Raw genomic sequence first — 20,845 nt, 5'->3', positions numbered from 1 at the left:
GGGCATAGCTGCAGAAGAATTAAGGCTGGGAATTAAACATTGGAGGATAAAACTTAATTTGGAAAGATAGAGGGTAAAAAGGGATGTCAATTTCTGCTTTATGAGGTAACATACGGGCAGTAAACAAAAGTGACAACCATCAATGAAATAAGATCCCTGTGGCTACGTCAAAAGTAAAATGGATCAATCACACTAATGGGGGTGGTAGTCATGGAAAAGAAGTAAAAAATATATAATGATGACCATGGGGAATTTAACGATGCAAAAGTGAATTAGTTACAAAGGTACAGTAATGGATTTGCAACATTGATACAGGACTCCTTTCTAACCCAGTATGTAAGAAGACTACAAGAAAATTTGCTACTGGATCCAGTAATTGTGATTGAACCAGAAGCAGATGGGAAATAATCGTTGGGAAGCATCTAGGCAATAATGACCATAATATATGCTTTAAAAAGGATGGAAGCGTGACAAAGATCAGTAATTGGAGAAAAGTTGATTTTGAGGGGTTGAGAATAGAACCTGTGAAATTGAAATGGATATTAATATTGGCAAACAATGTAGAACAGCAACGGTAAAATGGAGTCCATGAAAAATAAATGTTGTGAAACGCTAATGAGAAACCTTGGATGAATAAAAGTACAAGGGAAAGATTGAGGGTGAGTAATGGCATATGGTAAGTAGATGCACAACGAGGGTGAATAGGAAGAGGTTGGAGAAATAAAAAAAAACAATTAGAAAGGCAAAGGGGAATTAAATTCTCGGCGACTAAAACAAAACGATAAAATATTCTGTGAGCATACGTATAAGTAAAAACAGTTGGGATGGGAAAGTGGAAAAATCCATTGTCTGCATGGAATGCATCCTGACATTTTGAAAGAATAGAGACAACACATTATTAATACCTTGTTGGGAGCAGTGCAATGCCAGAGGACTGGCAAGCAGCTAACATTATCAATATTTAAGATGGAACACGGGGCAGCACGGTGGCCTAGTGGTTAGCACAACCGCCTCACGGCGCTGAGGTCCCAGGTTCGATCCCGGCTCTGGGTCACTGTCCGTGTGGAGTTTGCACGTTCTCCCCGTGTCTGCGTGGGTTTCGCCCCCACAACCCAAAAATGTGCAGAGTCGGTGGATTGGCCACGCTAAATTGCCCCTTAATTGGAAAAAATAATTGGCTAATCTAAATTTATAAAAAATAAAAAGATTACAGAGGCGACCAAAACAGATTCCACTAATTTAGCATCAACGCACCCAGATATTTGTCGTGAGCCAACCAATTTTATTAAAACATCTTTCTCACAAGGATTTCCAATCTTCACGTCAATCCCGCTCGGCTGGCTTCAACAATGACCCACTTCACAGGGTTTCAACCTCGCTTTCGGAGATTATTTTTCCCTGGATCTCTGAGGACACTCGAGCTTCACCTTCCAAGCACAATTTCAGATAGTCATAGAGGTTTTACAGCATAGAAAGAGGCCCTTTGGCCCATCGTGTCTGCGCTGGCCACGATTATTCTATTACTACCTGCAATTAGCCCTGGATGTTATGGCATGTCAAGTGCTCATCTAAATCCTTCAATGCGAGGATTCCTGTCTTTACCACCCTTTTAGGCAATGTGTTCCAGATTCCCATCACCCTCTGGGTGAAAAAGCTTTTCCTCACAACCCCTCAAACACCCCCCCCCCCCCCCCCCCCCCCCCCCCCCAGCTAAAGGGAAAAGTTTTTCCAGCCATGCCTGGCAGAAGACCATTGTTCAAAAGAGCCCAATGGTGTGCAGTATGAAGTCACCAACTACTGTTGCCTTCTCAGATCCTCAGGGCTCCTTCTGTGCCAACATTGCTTAAAGTCTGTCCCCTGCAGTGCTTTAGAGCCTATTCCTCTGCTCCTTTCTTTAACTTCATCTCAGGGACCTATTTCTGTCCTGTGGCTTCATGCTTACCAGGACAGTCCCCTCTGAGGTTTGGGGTGTGCTGCATGGGAGATAAACATACTGACATTCCCTTCCATGTCATTTGTCCTCTTGGTGATCTATCTCTAGGTGGGGTCAGTCCTGGACCTAAAGAATGCAAAGCCACTGAACTGTTCAGGTGCGGACATTTCCTGGCCAGTGCATGAGCAGGGGGCACGAGGTTTTTTGGGGACTGGAGATCCTGACCTACGAACCTCAAGTATTTGAGTTTCTCAACAAAGGTAAAAGCAGACCAGGATAATGTAATAGATGATATTTATCTAATTTCCACAAGATAATATTACACATAATTGACCAAGGCTTAATGTCAGCATGCTGGACAAGGAGCAGAATGGATAACTAGCTGGCTGCAAGACATAACACAAGAGTCTAGGGCTAATAGAATAGATAGATAGAACAGTACAGCACAGAAGTACAACACAGTACAACACTTGCTAAAGGGGAGTTATTTAGACACAAGGATCAGTGCTAGGACCACTTGTTCACAATTTCTATCAATCATTTAGACTGGAATGAAAAACACAATTTCTAAATTTTGTGGGTGTCACCAAACAGGGCAATAGTAAACACTCAGGAGGACTGTAACAAATTAGAGGACAGTAAGAAGTCTTACAACACCAGGTTAAAGTCCAACAGGTTTGTTTGAAACACAAGCTCTCGGAGCGCAGCTCCTTCCTCAGGTGAATGGCGAGGTATGTTCCAGAAACATTTATATAGACGAAGTCAGAGATGCTGGACAATGCTTGGAATGCGAGCATTTGCAGGTAATCAAATCATTACAGATCCAGGGACAGGGATAATCACAGGTTAAAGAGGTGTGAATTGTACTTTAGTGGTTTTGTGATCTGTAGCCCTTTTGGGATCTTGTCTGCTTTTTTGCATCTTTGTAGAAACTTAATGTCAGTGTCTCTATGCGCTATCTTCCTGGAGATCCTCTCCACTTTGAGCCGGCAGTTTGCGGTGTCGATGGTAGCCATGATGTGGAGATGCCGGCGTTGGACTGGGATGAGCACAGTAAGAAATCTTATATGTTTAGATTTAGATGTTGCATTGAAGATCTTCGCATTGAAGATGATTTAGATGTTTCTGTAAGAACAGAGAAGATGGTAAAAGAGGGGGGGGGGGGTGGCATTGTTAATCAAGGAAAGTATTACGGCGGTAGAAAGGACGCTTGAGGACTCGTCTATTGAGGTAGTATGGGCCGAGGTTAGGAACAGTAGAGGAGAGGTCACCCTGTTGGGAGTTGTCTATAGACCTCCGAATAGTTCCAGAGATGTAGAGGAAAGGATTGCAAAGATGATTCTCGACAGGAGCGAGAGTAACAGAGTAGTTGTTATGGGGGACTTTAACTTTCCAAATATTGACTGGAAATACTATACTTCAAGTACTATAGATGGGTCAGTTTTTGTGCAGTGTGTGCAGGAGGGTTTTCTGACACAGTATGTAGACAGGCCAACAAGGGGCGAGGCCACATTGGATTTGGTACTGGGTAATGAACCCGGCCAGGTGTTAGATTTAGATGTAGGTGAGCACTTTGGTGATAGTGATCACAACTCGGTTATGTTTACTTTAGCAATGGGCAGGGATAGGTATATACCGCAAGGCAAGAATTATAGCTGGGGGAAAGGCAATTATGATGCTATTCGGCAAGATTTAGGATGTATAGGATGGGGAAGGAAACTGCAGGGGATGGGTACAATCGAAATGTGGAGCTTTTTCAAGGAACAGCTACTGCGTGTCCTTGATAAGTATGTACCTGTCAGGCAGGGAGGAAGTTGTCGAGCAAGGGAACCGTGGTTTACTAAGGAAGTTGAAGCACTTGTCAAGAGGAAGAAGAAGGCTTATGTTAGGATGAGACATGAAGGCTCAGTTAGGGCACTTGAGAGTTACAAGTTAGCCAGGAAGGACCTAAAGGGAGAGTTAAGAAGAGCGAGGAGAGGACACGAAAAGTCGTTGGCGGATAGGATCAAGGAAAACCCTAAGGCTTTCTATAGGTATATCAGGAACAAAAGAATGACTAGAGTAAGATTAGGGCCAATCAAGGATAGTAGTGGAAAGTTGTGTGTGGAATCAGAGGAGATAGGGGAAGCGTTAAATGGATATTTTTCGTCGGTGTTTACACTGGAGAAAGACAATGTTGTCGAGGAGAACACTCAGGTTCTGTCGACCAGGCTAGATGGAATTGAGGTTCAAAAGGAGGAGGTGTTAGCAATTTTGGAAAATGTCAAAATAGATAAGTCCCCTGGGCCAGATGGGATTTATCCTAGGATTCTCTGGGAAGCCAGGGAGGAGATTGCAGAGCCTTTGTCCTTGATCTTTATGTCGTCTTTGTCGACAGGAATAGTGCCGGAAGACTGGAGGATAGCAAATGTTGTCCCCTTGTTCAAGAAGGGGAGTAGAGACAACCCTGGTAATTATAGACCTGTGAGCCTTACTTCGGTTGTGGGTAAAATGTTGGAAAAGGTTATAAGAGATAGGGTTTATAATCATCTTGAAAAGAACAAGTTGATTAGCGATAGTCAACACGGTTTTGTGAAGGGTAGGTCATGCCTCACAAACCATATTGAGTTTTTTGAGAAGGTGACCAAACAGGTGGATCAGGGTAAAGCTGTTGATGTGGTGTATATGGATTTCAGTAAGGCGTTTGATAAGGTTCCCCACGGTAGGCTATTGCAGAAAATAAGGAAGTATGGAATTGAAGGTGATTTAGCGGTTTGGATCAGTAATTGGCTAGCTGAAAGAAGACAGAGGGTGGTGGTTGATGGCAAATGTTCATCCTGGAGTTCAGTTACTAGTGGTGTACCGCAAGGATCTGTTTTGGGGCCACTGCTGTTTGTCATTTTTATAAATGACCTGGAAGAGGGTGTAGAAGGATGGGTTAGTAAATTTGCAGATGACACGAAGGTCGGTGGAGTTGTGGATAGTGCTGAAGGATGTTATAGGATACAGAGGGACATAGATAAGCTGCAGAGCTGGGCTGAGAGGTGGCAGATGGAGTTTAATGCGGAAAAGTGTGAGGTGGTTCACTTTGGAAGGAGTAACAGGAATGCAGAGTACTGGGCTAATGGCAAGATTCTTGGTAGTGTAGATGAACAGAGAGATCTCGGCATCCAGGTACATAAATCCCTGAAAGATGCCACCCAGGTTATTGGGGCTGTTAAGAAGGCATATGGTGTGCTAGCCTTTATAAGCAGGGGGATTGAGTTTCGGAACCACAAGGCCATGCTGCAGCTGTACATAACTCTGGTGCGGCCGCACCTGGAGTACTGCGTGCAGTTCTGGTCACCACATTATAGGAAGGATGTGGAAGCTTTGGAAAGGGTTCAGAGGAGATTTACTAGGATGTTGCCTGGTATGGAGGGAAGGTCTTACGAGGAAAGGCTCAGGGAATTGAGGTGGTTTTCGTTAGAGAGGAGAAGGCTGAGAGGTGACTTAATAGAGACATACAAGATAGTCAGAGGGTTAGATAGGGTGGACAGTGAGAGTCTTTTTCCTCGGATGGTGATGACCAACACGAGGGGACATAGCTTTAAATTGAGGGGTGATAGATATAGGACAGATATCAGAGGCAGTTTCTTTACTCAGAGAGTAGTAGGGATGTGGAACGCCCTGCCTGCAACAGTAGTAGACTCGCCAACTTTAAGGGCATTTAAGTGGTCACTGGATAGACATATGGATGAAAATGGAATAGTGTAGGTCAGATAGGCTTCAGATGTTTTCACAGGTCGGCGCAACATCGAGGGCCGAAGGGCCCGTACTGCGCTGTAATGTTCTATGTTCTATAACACCAGGTTAAAGTCCAACAGGTTTGTTTCAAACACGAGCTTTTGGAGCACAGCTCCTTCCTCAGGTGAATGGAGAGCTATGTTCCAGAAACATATATATAGACAAAGTCAAAGATACAAGACAATGCTTTGAATACGAGCATTTGCAGGTAATTAATTTACAGATCCAGAAGATACCTCTCCATTCACCTGAGGAAGGAGCTGCGCTCCGAAAGCTCGTGTTTGAAACAAACCTGTTGGACTTTAACCTGGTCAGGAAAGAATTGACCGATGGAGTTTTTTTTCTCTTGAAAAGAGAAGGCTCAAGGTCACCTAACAGACATCTTTTTTAATAACTTTCTTTCAAGGGATGTGGGCTTTGATGGCTAGACCAGCACTAATTGTTCATACATAACTGACCTTGAGAAGGTGGTGCTGTGCTGCCTTCTTAAACCACTGCAGTCCATGTATTGTTGGTACCCTACAATTCTGTTTGGAAGGGAGTTTCAGGGTTTTGACCCAGCGACAGTGAAGGAACAATGATAGGAACAATAATTCTAAGTCAAGATGGTGTGTGACTTGGAAGGGAACTTGCAAGTGCGGGTGTCTCTGTGCATTTGCTACCTGTGTCTTTGTAGGTTGTAGACATCACTGTTTTGGAAGGTGCTGACAAAGGAGCCTTGGTGACATTGAGAATGTGAAGCAAGGGTTAATAGCTAGAACAAGCCAGAATTAATGGGACACATTAGTGGAAAATTACAAATAGGGGAGTTGTTATTGAATTCGTGAGCCGACTCATGACTAAGCCGAATAGCCTTGAGAAACAAGGAAGATGGCTGGATGACGGAATATGAAATGTGGGAGCCGCTTCTACTGTGGCTAAACACCTGCTGTTTATGCTAAGACTGCTACATACTCATGTGCCAATAGATAACCTCAAAGTCTGTAAAATCATGTATCGAAACTATGGTAAAAACAAGTTATGCTTTGTAATGGGGGCAAGCTCAAGTGAATGTAAGGGACAGCCCCTTAAAAATACATATAAAAAAAGGATGTTTTGAGCAATACTTTGGCACTCTCCGAGGTGGTTCTTTGGAATACCTAGAGGGCTGCCCCGATCACAATAAAGAATATTCTGAAGTACGGACGTGTTCGAGACCGTTTCTTCCTGACTGAGAGACAAGTGAATTAGAGACGCATTCACAACATGAGGCAGTGAATCATATAACTTGTACGCACTGCTACCACATTGCTGGACAGGTTGTGGAGAATGAAGAAGTGAGTTAATTGCCACAGTTACCAGCCTCTCACTTGCTCTTGTAGCCACAGTATTTATGGGCCGAGTTCAGTTCAGTTTCTGGTCAATAGTAACCCCTCGGTATATTGATAGTGGGAGATTCAGCATTAGCAATGCCATAGAATATCAAGGAGAGATAGTTGGATTTTCTCTTGTTGGAGATGGTCATTGCCTGGCACTTCTGTGGCAAGAATGTAGCTTACCCCTTATCAACTCAAACTTGGATGTAACCTGCATAAGAACGCAGACTATTTCAGTGTCTTGACGAGTCGTGAATAGTGCTTAACATCACAATCATCAGCGCGCATCCCACTTCTGATGGAGGGAAGGTCATTTGATGAAGCAGCTGAAGATGGTTGGGCTGAAGACACTAGCCTGAGAAATTCCTGCAGTGGTGTCCTGGGACGAATGACCTCCAACAACTACAACCATATTTCTTTGTGCTAGGTATGATTCCATGGAGAGTTTTCTAATTCTCATTGACTGCAGTTTTGCTAAGAGTCCTTGATGCCAGACTCAGTCAAATGTTACCTTGATGTCAACAAAGGTCACTCTCCCTTCACCTCTTGATTTCTTGGTTCAAAGGTTTGGATAAAGTAGACGCAGGATGATGTGTGACTTAGAAGGGAACTTGCAAGTGGGGGTCTTCCTGTGCATTTGCAGGGGAAAAGCAGAGCTAGAAGCTGTCAATACAAGATAGTCACCAAGAAATTCAATAAAGAGTTTAGAAGAAACTACAGGGAGAGTGGAGTGGAAAGTGGAACTTGTGAACCACTGGGAGCATTTGATGGAGATAAATTGGATACAATTAAGTTAAGTATTTAGTGTAGAAAAGAATAGACAATTAAGCCGTTAGATGAGGCAGAATGGGACAAGGCTTGAATAGAATATAAATTCTGGCCTGTTTCTGTGCTGTAATAGTTATGTATGTATGTAAATCTCTGCATTCTTTCCACTGCCCTGACATTTTATAACGTGTAGTGCCCAGAATTGCACACACTATTCCAGCTCTCTTTTGTGTGTTGAGATATTATGTAAAGTCAGAATATCATAAAAATGGTATTGAATACAGATCATTTGAAGCTGACAGGTTTGATAATCGGATGCATTGTAGTTATATGGTCAGAAGCAGTGTTTCATCTGCCACTTTCTGTTTGAATTTTATGGAGAGGACTTTTACAGATTGGAGTTGAGTGATCCATACAAAATTTCCTCTGAAAATGATTTTGCCAACCTGGGTCCTTGCCAGAGTATGGCTGGGAAAACACAGACCATCTTGAACCAATGCCATTTCTAAACAAAGGCTCCTTTATACCACTATATGATGGGACGTGTGAACAGTGAAGTGTTAAGATTTAAATACTATGAATATTTATCTCCCGTTTGCCTTATATAAGCAAGGCACACCACTTTAGTATCAAATTGAAAATGTAATCTGCATGTTGGGTTACAAATAATTCAATGCATTTAGTACTATTATATGCAATGAATTTGGGATACCATGGTCTTAAACCCAGGGCCCTCTGAAATGGAATTATCAGTTGTTATTGTATCACATACATGAACATATATAATGATTTTATCTTCCACCAGCTATTTCAGTTTCTTTCTTAAGACTTGTTTTCTTAGGTTTGATTTGACTTATTGCCACATGTACCAAAGTACAGTGAAAAGTATTTTTCTGCAGCCGCGGGAACGTACACAGTACGTACAGAGTAGACAAAAGAATAATCAACAGAGAACATTGACAAATGGTACATCAACAAACAGTGATTGGTTACAGTGCAGAACAAGCGGACAAACAAAGCAAATGCATGAGCAAGAGCAGCATAGGGCGTTGTGTTTTTACAGAGAACAGATCAGTCCGAGGGGGAGTCGTTGAAGAGACTTGTAGCTGTGGGGAAAAAGCTGTTTCTATGTCAGGATGTGCGGGTCTTCAGACTTCTGAACCTTCTGCCTGATGGAAGGGTCTGTAAGAAGGCAAAGCCTGGGTGGGATGGGGCTCTGATAATGCTGTCTGCCTTCCTGAGGCAGCAGGAGGTGTATACAGAATCAATGTGGGAGTGGAAAGCTTGTATGATGTGTTGGACTGAGTTCATCACACTTGGACTGAGCAGTTGCCATACCAAGCTGTGATGCAGCCGGATAGGATGCTCTCTATTGCACATCTGTAGAAGTTTGTGAGAGTCGATGCAGACATGCCAAATTTATTTTGCTTCCGTAGGAAGTAGAGACTTTGTTGGGCTTTCTTGACTGTTGTATCAACGTGAGTGGACCAGGACAGACTGTTGGTGATGGTGACCCCAGAAACTTAATGCTATCGACCATCTCCACTTCGGAGCCATTGATGCAGACAGGAGTGTGTGTCGTGCTACGCTTCCTGAAGTCGATGATCAGTTCCTCGGTCTTTCCAACATTTAGAGAGAGTTTGTTTTCGGTACACCATGCAACCAAGTGATTTATCTCCCTCCTGTAGTCTGATTCGTCGTTGTTTGAGATACGGCCCACCACAGTCGTATAATCTACAAACCTATAGATTGAGTTGGAGTTAAGTCTTGCCACACAGTCATGTGTGTACACGGAGTACAGTAGACGACTGAGAACACATCCTTGCGGGGCCCCGGTGTTGAGGACTATTGTGGAGGATGTGCTGTTGCCTGTCCTGACAGATTGCGGTCTGTTGGTGAGGAAGTCGAGGATCCAGCTGCACAGGGAGGGGTCATGTCCAAGATTGCGGAGTTTGGTTATTAGTCTTGTCGGGATTATGGTGTTGAAGGTGGAGCTGTAGTCGATGAACAGCAGTCTTACATAGGTATCCTACTGTCTTATTGGCAGCCATACTTAGGCCATAAGCTCTGGAATTCCCTCTCCGCCTCTACCTCACTTTCCTGAACACCTAGCGATTTACCAAGCTATTGATAATTGTTAGGAAAACAAAGATAATTTTAAGGGGTTTATATTTGTATTGGTAAACATTATAAATAAGATACCGTTTTAAATGGGTTTAATTTAATATTTCTGTGTCTGGAAAGGTAAAACCTATAGTGAGATTCATGCTGGACAAACTCCATGCTGGGTTCAGAATGGAGAATATTTATCCACAGTCATCTTGTGTGCTTAAAAGAGACTTTGTATTCCTGAAATAATTGTGGATTAAGATGTACTTTGTAATCCTTATTAATCCTAAAACCTGTGTGTAATTGTTCCACTAAGGGTGGAATAAAGGTGTATTGTATCATAATCCAATTTTTTCATGCTCAATAAATGTTTTATTTCTTGTTGTTAGAACTAATTAGCAGCAACTGTGACTGTTCCTACAGGCTTTCTTAAAAAAAAAAGTTAGTCTTTTGAGCTAAGGTTCCATTCTGGGATCTTCCCGTCCAGATGTAGCATCAACTGGGATCGTAACAATCATATAAGTTGCTGTATTTATTTCCATATACTCTGTACTTCTTTAAGCTTCTCTGCTTGTTTTTCTTATGAAGGTAAATACCTTCTGAATCTTCAAACGATCAGTACTTGTTGGAAAAAGTTTTTTTGGTGATCTATTCCAAGGCCACAGCTGTTCCATAATATCGTCTGTAAATCATACCTTTGCCTAATTATTAATTTGCCCACTCTGGGTCAGTCATTTTTCATTGTTTGCCTTGTATTTTGTATTCACAACCACGTCCCTCAATGTCTGCTTTGTTTAACTTTTCATATTCCTTATAGATTTCCTGACCTCCACTTGTCCATCCATCTAATGACCTGCATGATGTCAAAAACATGCCATGCAGGGAATTACAGATCCTAACCTGCCAGCCTACAGCAGTTTGGTAAAATATGTACCACTAAATGATTATTAATTACTCTTTCAAACAAAAAGAAACATGCAGAATTTATCCCTTGTCCAGAAAGATTCCTTTGTATTTATCTAATAAGAGAATTCTAAGCTTTGTCGCTAACCCTAACTCTTTAAAGATAACAATTTTAAAACAATTTAGTGTATCCAATTCTTTTTTTACCAATTAAGGGGCAGTTTAGCATGGCCAATTCACCTGCCTTGCACACCTTTTTGGTTTGTGGGGGTGCGACCGAGGCAGGCACAGGGAGAATGTGCAAACTCCACACGGACAGTAACCTGGGATTGAACCTGGTCCTCAGCGCCATGAGGCAGCAGTGCTAACCATGCCACCCGAAAGATAACAGTTTCAATGATGAAGCAGAAGGCCTGTTCTGAAGAGAGCAAAACATACCCATCTCATGGAACTTTTTCCCCTGGCCTTATGCGAGACTCAATAATTCAATTTATGGCAAGCAAAGTTGTTCAGCCACTTTTGATATGACCTGAATCAGATAGACTTAGCTTCCAAAGGCATGCAGCCAGAAACAGGTTAGTTCACACACATTTATAAGATCAGGGGTTATGGGAGGAAGGCAGGAGAATGGGGATGAGAAACGTATCAGCCATGATTGAATGGCGGAGCAGACTTGATGGCTGAATGGCCTCATTCTGCTCCTATGTCTTATAACATATGAGATTTTTGAAGAAAATCATGTTAGACCATAGGAAGAATTTGCACTAGCATTTTAAGTTCATACTTTCTCTTGCTTAGTTGTAAAAATCAAATTCAAAACTGGAGTTTGCATCTTTGTTAAAAGTCAGCATATCTGCTCAGTTGAAATTAGTTTTCTTGCCAGAATAGCTATTTGAATGGGACAAAGTATTTGGCATGTTAATGCCTTGGTGCAGAACTGTTCGGAACACTTCCTGTAATTCCATCAGGGCAGACTGTGGAGGAGGGGGAAGGAGGCAAACTGATTCTAGTCAGAAATAAAACAATTTCCAGTTAAAGGTAAAGTTTAAACCAGTCATGATGGAATGTATCTAGCCTGTTGAGATAACTGACGTATGTTTCAAGATGATATGATCTGTGCGAGTGCCAGAACCTTACTGGAGAAGAATAAGATGGGGGTGAAATGGCACACATTTAAACTAGTTTACTGCTAGTTGGTAGGGCTAATAATACATGAAATAGAAGCAGAAGGAGGTTGTTAGACCCTGCTCTGCCATTTAACACGATCATGGCTGATTGAGCTTCAATTCCACTTTCCCACCCGCTCTCCATATCCCTTGATTCCCTGACAGAGCAGATATCCCTCTTTTTTAAATTAAGCAAAGGAGCATCCACAACTCTGTGGAGTACAGAAATCCAAAGATTCAGAATCCTTTGAAGTAATTTCATTTCATCACAGTCCTACATGATCGGTCCCTTATCCTGAGACTGAGCTCCCTTAAAATTCCACAGCCAGCAGAACCAATCTCTCAGCATCTATCCTATCAAGCCCCTTCTGAATCTTGTACATTTCAATGAGATCGCCTTTAAAAATGCCAAATGTGAAGTATTGGAATCAAGCCTGGACTGACATGAATGGACTTGTTCTTAATCAACATTATGTAGTGTTCCTGAATTAATTCATTTGATTCTCAAAACCTTAATTGCTTTTTCGGAACAAAATAAAAAATTTTTTGGCAATGTATCATCTTTTATGAAGAAACGGTGGAAACCAAAATCAGGAATTTGCACTTTAATGCTCTCACCATTGTTTTTCAAACCGTGCCTTGTGACTGGCAGAAGCTCAGCCTGTAGAACAGAGCATGTGTTGCTAAACTGTATTTCCCTAAAATGGGCCCCTGCTATAACAGCCTCACAAGGGCATAGTCTTCGACCAAGATATTGCAATCAGCGGAAACGTGGAGGCACTTGTTGCTGATCCCAGACCAGACCCTAACAGTGGCTAGGATACTGGACTAAAACCCAAATATGTGAGTTTATTTTCAGACTGTGCAGAAAGGATGATTGCTCCAGGTGTGATTGCATGAAAATATAAGGTTTGGTATTTCTAAAACAAAACTTTATTATGAATACAATATTAAACTTTTTAACTTCACACCTCAAAAGAAGAGCTTATAATAACACCTTAACACTACTACTTAACTTCCCATTAAACAACAAGAAAAGAAACATATAGCTCTCAATCTATCTTCAATTAGCATGGCATAGAGTAATACTTGCTATATAAAGCATATTTGGCTCCTGTTAGAACCCCTTGACTCTCTGTGAATGTCTTCAAAAAGCTGGTTCACCAGGTATGTTTCAGCTTCATCCTGATCCCCAGACAAAAGACTGCTCTGCTTTACATGTTATTACTCTTTTATAACTATCCTACTGTGAGAGAATTGTGGACTCGGAATCAGGCAGTTCTGAATGCAGTTCTGAATTCCTCCTCTCTCTCCCAAAGCTTCTCCAAAAACTTAACTGCCTCTCCATATTCCTGAGCTCCACCCAACAATTACCTAATTTCCACAAGCAGAAAAAAACAAATGATCTCTGCAGGCTGCAAATGCACATTAACTCCCCAGGGACTTCCCAGTCAAATCACATTTAAAATAAAAATCCTTTTAAAAATGTGACCACTGCAGTCAAACACACTGCGACCCTAGGCTTTTAACTCTTAAATTGTCCCGATCTTTAGAAGCCACTTTTCCTAAAATCCTCTATTCGTCACAATTGACTCCATGGAGGAATATGACCCTACCTTGATTGTAAGCAACAGCGGGAACTTGTTCTGCTGGTTGCAACTTGGATCCTATGGCTACATCAGTGGAGACACCTAGTGGCGAGTTCCATGTGCAGCAGTTTTAATATCATCACCTGAAGACCCACCCCTTGAGGGCTGTGTTCAGCTCAATGACAGGGAAGCATTACTTGATTCTTTGCAATTTTTTCTTTGATTAATTTTTAATTGCACCTACATCCCCCTCTTGCCCCCCAGCAGCTCTCCTGGCACCCCTGTAGGTGGGGAGGTGGGGAAGAGGAGCTGGAGAGTGAAGGAAGAGGGAAACAGGGGCAGGGGTGCTTTAAGGGGCTTTGCGCCTGCTAGCAACAGCCCGAAAAATAAACATAAATGGAAGTGTAAGTGATTTTATATAACAGGTCCCAGGGAAACCATTGGCCTGGGATCGTCTGGACCCACAAAAGTGAACTGCAACTTCCGGATTTGAGAGTAAGTGGGCTCCTCTTCTCTAATGATCAATGTATCTGGTAAAATTATACAGTAAAGCAGATCAAAGCCAAGGACACAGGCCACCCCCCCCCCCCAGTAGAATTCCATGGGGTGGGGGGGGGGGGGGGTGGTTAGATTTTGGTCCCATACTCAGTGCCATCCCAATTATTATTCCCTGTACATATGAACATATGCATCCTGTGTTGCCAGCACCAACTGCCAAAGAGAAAATGAAAGTTTAAAGGAAGGTTTGAATTTGGTCAAGTTGATCCAGCAGAGGGCAGCAGAGCAGAGCTACTGATCAGCTGTTCTGGGGAAATTTGCATACGTGCAGTGCGGTCAGCCTAAGTTGAAGGTGGTTTGTGGAGGATCTGTTGTCAAGTGACAGTTAAACCCGAGACACTTCGTGAGTGTTTCCCACCCTACCTCCTCCTCTAACCAACCCCCCCCACCCTACCTCCTCCTCTAACCAACCCCCCCCACCCCACGGTGGTTGGGAAGCGGGAGCAGGGGCCTGTCGTGAAGGTGAGTGAGTGCCTTTAAATTTGCTTACCTTTCAGCGGGAACAGGGTTTGAGGTAATATCAGGTAAGCTCTTCCTTTCTTTTTCTTTTTCTTGTTTTTTTTTAAATCTAGAGGTGATGTCAGGGAAGGCAGTACAATGCTCCTCCTGCAGAATGTTTGAGGTGAGGGACGCCGTCAGTGTCCCTGCTGATTTCATCTGTGGGAAGTGCACCCAACTCCAGCTCCTCAAAAACCGTGTTAGGGACCTGGAGCTTGAGCTGGATGAACTTCGGATCATTCGGGAGGCAGAGGGGGTCATAGATAGGAGCTTCAGGGAAGTAGTTACACTACTGGAGACTGGAGATAGATGGGTAACTGTAAGAGGGACTGGGAAGAAGCAGTCAGTGCAGGGACCCCCTGCGGTCGTTCCCCTGAGTAACAAGTATACCGTTTTGGATACTTGTGGGGGGGGGGGACTTACCAGGGGTAAGCCATGGGGTACGGGCCTCTGGCACGGAGTCTGTCCCTGTTGCTCAGAAGGGAAGGGGGGAAAGGAGTAGAACATTAGTAATTGGGGACTCAATAGTCAGGGGCACAGATAGGAGATTTTGTGGGAGCGAGAGAGACTCACGTTTGGTATGTTGCCTCCCAGGTGCAAGGGTACGTGATGTCTCGGATCGTGTTTTCCGGGTCCTTAAGGGGGAGGGGGAGCAGCCCCAAGTCGTAGTCCACATTGGCACTAACGACATAGGTAGGAAAGGGGACATGGATGTCAGGCAGGTCTTTAGGGAGCTAGGATGGAAGCTCAGAGCGAGAACAAACAGGGTTGTTATCTCTGGGTTGTTGCCCATGCCACGTGATAGTGAGATGAGGAATAGGGAGAGAGAGCAATTAAACACGTGGCTACAGGGATGGTGCAGGCGGGAGGGATTCAGATTTCTGGATAACTGGGGCTCTTTCTGGGGAAGGTGGGACCTCTATAGACAGGATGGTCTACATCTGAACCTGAGGGGCACCAATATCCTGGGGGGGAGATTTGTTAGTGCTCTTTGAGGGGGTTTAAACTAATTCAGCAGGGGCATGGGAACCTGGATTGTAGTTTTGGGGTACGGGAGATTGAGAGTATAGAGGTCAGGAGCACAGATTTGACTTCGCAGGAGGGAGCCAGTGTTCAGGTAGGTGGTTTGAAGTGTGTCTACTTCAATGCCAGGAGTATACGAAATAAGGTAGGGGAACTGGCAGCATGGGTTGGTACCTGGGACTTCGACGTTGTGGCCATTTCAGAGACATGGAAAGAGCAGGGACAGGAATGGTTGTTGCAGGTTCCGGGGTTTAGGTGTTTTAGTAAGCTCAGAGAAGGGGGCAAAAGAGGGGGAGGTGTGGCGCTGCTAGTCAAGGACAGTATTACGGTGGCGGAAAGGATGGTAGATGGGGACTCTTCTTCCGAGGTAGTATGGGCTGAGGTTAGAAACAGGAAAGGAGAGGTCACCCTGTTGGGAGTTTTCTATAGGCCACCTAATAGTTCTAGGGATGTAGAGGAAAGGATGGCGAAGATGATTCTGGAAAAGAGCGAAAGTAACAGGGTAGTTGTTATGGGAGACTTTAACTTTCCAAATATTGACTGGAAAATATATAGTTCGAGTACATTAGATGGGTCGTTCTTTGTACAATGTGTGCAGGAGGGTTTCCTGACACAATATGTTGACAGGCCAACAAGAGGCGAGGCCACATTGGATTTGGTTTTGGGTAATGAACCAGGCCAGGTGTTAGATCTGGAGGTAGGTGAGCACTTTGAAAACAGTGACCACAATTCGGTGACCTTTACGTTAGTGATGGAAAGGGATAAGTATACCCCGCAGGGCAAGAGTTATAGCTGGGGGAAGGGCAATTATGATGCCATTAGACATGACTTAGGATGTGTAGGTTGGAGAAGTAGGTTGCAAGGGTTGGGCACACTGGATATGTGGAGCTTGTTCAAGGAACAGCTATTGCATGTTCTTGATAAGTACGTACCAGTCAGGCAGGGAGGAAGGGGTCGAGCGAGGGAACCGTGGTTTACCAAAGAAGTGGAATCTCTTGTTAAGAGGAAGAAGGAGGCCTATGTGAAGATGAGGCGTGAAGTTTCAGTTGGGGCGCTTGATAGTTACAAGGAAGCGAGGAAGGATCTAAAGAGAGAGCTGAGACGAGCAAGGAACGGACATGAGAAGTCTTTGGCAGGTAGGATCAAGGAAAACCCAAAAGCTTTCTATAGGTATGTCAGAAATAAAAGAATGACTAGGGTAAGAGTAGGGCCAGTCAAGGACAGTGGTGGGAGGTTGTGTGTGGAGGCTGAGGAGATAAGCGAGATACTAAATGAATACTTTTTGTCAGTATTCACTCAAGAAAAAGATAATATTGTGGAGGAGAATGCTGAGACCCAGGCTATTAGAATAGATGGCATTGAGGTGCGTAGGGAAGAAGTGTTGGCAATTCTGGACAAGGTGAAAATAGATAAGTCCCCGGGGCCTGATGGGATTTATCCTAGGATTCTCTGGGAAGCCAGGGAAGAGATTGCTGAGCCTTTGGCTTTGATTTTTAGGTCATCATTGGCTACAGGAATAGTGCCAGAGGACTGGAGGATAGCAAATGTGGTCCCTTTGTTCAAGAAGGGGAGTAGAGATAACCCCGGTAACTATAGGCCGGTGAGCCTAACGTCTGTGGTGGGTAAAGTCTTGGAGAGGATTATAAAAGATAGATTTATAATAATCTAGATAGGAATAATATGATTAGGAATAGTCAGCACGGTTTTGTGAAGGGTAGGTCATGCCTCACAAACCTTATCGAGTTCTTTGAGAAGGTGACTGAACAGGTAGACGAGGGTAGAGCAGTTGATGTGGTGTATATGGATTTCAGTAAAGCGTTTGATAAGGTTCCCCACGGTCGGCTATTGCAGAAAATATGGAGGCTGGGGATTGAGGGTGATTTAGAGATGTGGATCAGAAATTGGCTAGTTGAAAGAAGACAGAGAGTGGTAGTTGATGGGAAATGTTCAGAATGGAGTTCAGTTACGAGTGGCGTACCACAAGGATCTGTTCTGGGGCCGTTGCGTTTGTCATTTTTATAAATGACCTAGAGGAGGGCGCAGAAGGATGGGTGAGTAAATTTGCAGACGACACTAAAGTCGGTGGAGTTGTAGACAGTGCGGAAGGATGTTGCAGGTTACAGAGGTACATAGATAAGCTGCAGAGCTGGGCTGAGAGGTGGCAAATGGAGTTTAATGTGGAGAAGTGTGAGGTGATTCACTTTGGAAAGAATAACAGGAATGCGGAATATTTGGCTAATGGTAAAATTCTTGGTAGTGTGGATGAGCAGAGGGATCTCGGTGTCCATGTACATAGATCCCTGAAAGTTGCCACCCAGGTTGATAGGGTTGTGAAGAAGGCCTATGGTGTGTTGGCCTTTATTGGTAGAGGGATTGAGTTCCGGAGCCATGAGGTCATGTTACAGTTGTACAAAACTCTAGTATGGCCGCATTTGGAGTATTGCGTACAGTTCTGGTCGCCTCATTATAGGAAGGACGTGGAAGCTTTGAAACGGGTGCAGAGGAGATTTACCAGGATGTTGCCTGGTATGGAGGGAAAATCTTATGAGGAAAGGCTGATGGACTTGAGGTTGTTTTCGTTAGAGAGAAGAAGGTTAAGAGGTGACTTAATAGAGGCATACAAAATGATCAGAGGGTTAGATAGGGTGGACAGCGAGAGCCTTCTCCCGCGGATGGAGGTGGCTAGCACGAGGGGACATAGCCGTAAATTGAGGGGTAATTGATATAGGACAGAGGTCAGAGGTGGGTTTTTTACGCAAAGAGTGGTGAGGCCGTGGAATGCCCTACCTGCAACAGTAGTGAACTCGCCAACATTGAGGGCATTTAAAAGTTTATTGGATAAGCATATGGATGATAAGGGCATAGTGTAGGTTAGATGGCCTTTAGTTTTTTTTTCCATGTCGGTGCAACATCGAGGGCCGAAGGGCCTGTACTGCGCTGTATCGTTCTATGTTCTATGATGTTAAATACAGTACACTACAAGGTGCTTAAGACAGACGAGTTCATGGGCGGGATTCTCCAATTGACGATGCCGAAATTGCGTTCGGCAATTGCCCGGAGAATGCATTTGTATGCCGAAATCGGGGGGGGGGGGGGGGGGGGGGGGGGGGGGCAGTACTGTTTTTTGGATGCTCTGCCCCCTCAAAAACAGCTTACTGCGCCGCATGCCGTTGGGACATACTGAGGCCCTCCTCGATGCTCTGCCACCATGGGCCGACTTCACAATGTCGTCGGCCAGGTGTCCTCTCAGTTTTCAGGGACCTTGCGTGGCGGCTGCGGACTGTATGCAGCTCCGCCACATTTGGAGGGGGGGGAGAGCCATTCCGCTGGCAGGGGGGCTCTGGCAGGGGCTGGGAGGAACCAGTGGGGGGGGGGGGGGGGTGGTCCCAGGGGGCTGAGGGGGGTTACACGGGGCACTATCTGGCAGGCTGGGTCCGCATTTTGTATGGTGCGGCTGCCGCAGGTCACCACTGTGCAATGCACGGCCACGGACCCAGTCATTCTGCGTCCGTATCTGCAGGTAAAGAGGGGCTTTACATGGCGCGGCTGCTAGCCCCCCACCGGGCGGTGCATCGGTGCGGGGCAGTGCCGACTTTTTGGTCGCAAGACCAGACGCTTCTTATGGACATAGCCGCAAAATCGGAGAATCCAGCCCATGGTTCCTCAAGCTTACTCTCAGCTTCCCCAGAACAGGGTCGCATTCCAAATTCAGACAAAGAGTGATTTGAAATGGCAAGTGGCTGGCAGTTTGTGGGCGTGTTTGAAAACATAACCGAGGTGTTCAGTAAGTGCAGTTATGAACAGAAAAATACCCTCATTGGTCCCACAAAGCTGCAAAATCTTGTGCAGTACAATATATACTACCCAACTGAAAACACTGATCTCCTGGGAGAGGTGGGATTATACACTCAAACCAAGCGGGGAAAGTGAAATATGGAAATTTGTTTCTGACTCCTTAAGGCAATTAAAACTAGTCCAGGAAATCAATCTGCTCTTGATTTTTATAGAACACTTATCTCTTTTTTATACCTCAGTCAGGAACAGGTTCAGCTCTCACTTGAAGGAATTCAATGGATCAGTAGCCACTTAATCGGCATTTGGTTTCCCCAATGTAGAGAAGACCGCACTGCAAGCAGAGAATACAGCATTGTCAGGAATGCAAAGGTAGTTTTAAGGGATTTATATTTGTATTGGCAAACTTTAGAAGTAAGATATAGTTTTAAGTGGGTTGAATTTAATGTTTCCTTGGTCTGGAAGGGTAAAACCTATTGTTTGATTCATGCCGGGCAAAGGTGTTTGTATGCATGGGGATTGGTTAAGTTCCGACTGTGATTATATTGTGCTTAGAGAGGGCTATGGTGTGAAAAATAAATAGTGGGCATAGGCACATGACCATTGCTTAGCAACTGGAGACCCTTGTAACGTAAAAAGCTTTTAAGTTTTAGTTTTGCTGAATTTGTTTGCAGTTGAGGGCAAGTCACCAGGGAGATCTCTCAACTCTGTCAGGAGAAGCTGGATAGGACAAGGGAGTTTCAAAGAGGTAGACCTCCAAGTAATTTCCAGTCCAGATAACCAGGGAATTGGGACAAAACAAATCTCTTAAGGCGAATGAAGTTAACAGCACAGGGATCAAGGTATTGTTCAGAAGAATTCAAGGAAAAGTAAACAAAGACTTTGGAGTTAAAGAAACAATTACAGTAGCCAGATTTAAAGTGGGACAGCAAACTTCAGAGGTAAATAAAATGTTTGATGCCATTTTACTAGACTGGGAAATTGAGAGTTAAAGCAATTGTAGACAGTTTGCACAGCAGTCAAAATAAAGAAATCCTAAAAGTGTTGGTGTAAAATCCTGGACTGGAATCACTGTTAAAAGTGGAGTGGAAGTGTAGTGTTCAAAAGTTTCCTTTGGAAAACCTGGCCTCGATGATTGAATTCAAATTGTTAAGGGAAAGCATTATTGTGAGATCTTCCCGACCAGTTACAACATAACTGGGATCGTAACTGAAGATAAGGTTGAAGCAAGTACATGTAAATTACCATTTCACACAACGGTGATGTTGAGGTAGATGAATGAGCAGGCGCTGCATCTCCTATTCTTGCCTGGGGAAGGACAGCAGGTAGTAAAGGCTATGAAGAGTGAACCAGGGTGTTACAGAGTGAATGGTCCCTTCAGAATGC

At 44.0% G+C, this 20,845-nt stretch overlaps 1 protein-coding gene across 1 annotated transcript in view; it reads right to left on the bottom strand.

The window, feature by feature from the left end:
* iqcg (IQ motif containing G) overlaps nt 1–19,719 on the bottom strand; it is a 97,946-nt gene extending 78,227 nt beyond the window's left edge. Inside the window, exon 1 of the mRNA XM_038815922.1 lies at nt 19,697–19,719. The gene's annotated coding sequence lies outside the window, so the exon portion shown is untranslated. The remainder of the gene's footprint in view (nt 1–19,696) is intronic.
* Nucleotides 19,720–20,845: the final 1,126 nt, after the last annotated feature.

Source organism: Scyliorhinus canicula, chromosome 13 (genome assembly GCF_902713615.1).
Source record: "Scyliorhinus canicula chromosome 13, sScyCan1.1, whole genome shotgun sequence".
In the NCBI taxonomy this organism is placed as follows: Eukaryota; Metazoa; Chordata; class Chondrichthyes; order Carcharhiniformes; family Scyliorhinidae; genus Scyliorhinus; species Scyliorhinus canicula.
This window is presented reverse-complemented; position numbering and strand designations above follow the sequence as displayed.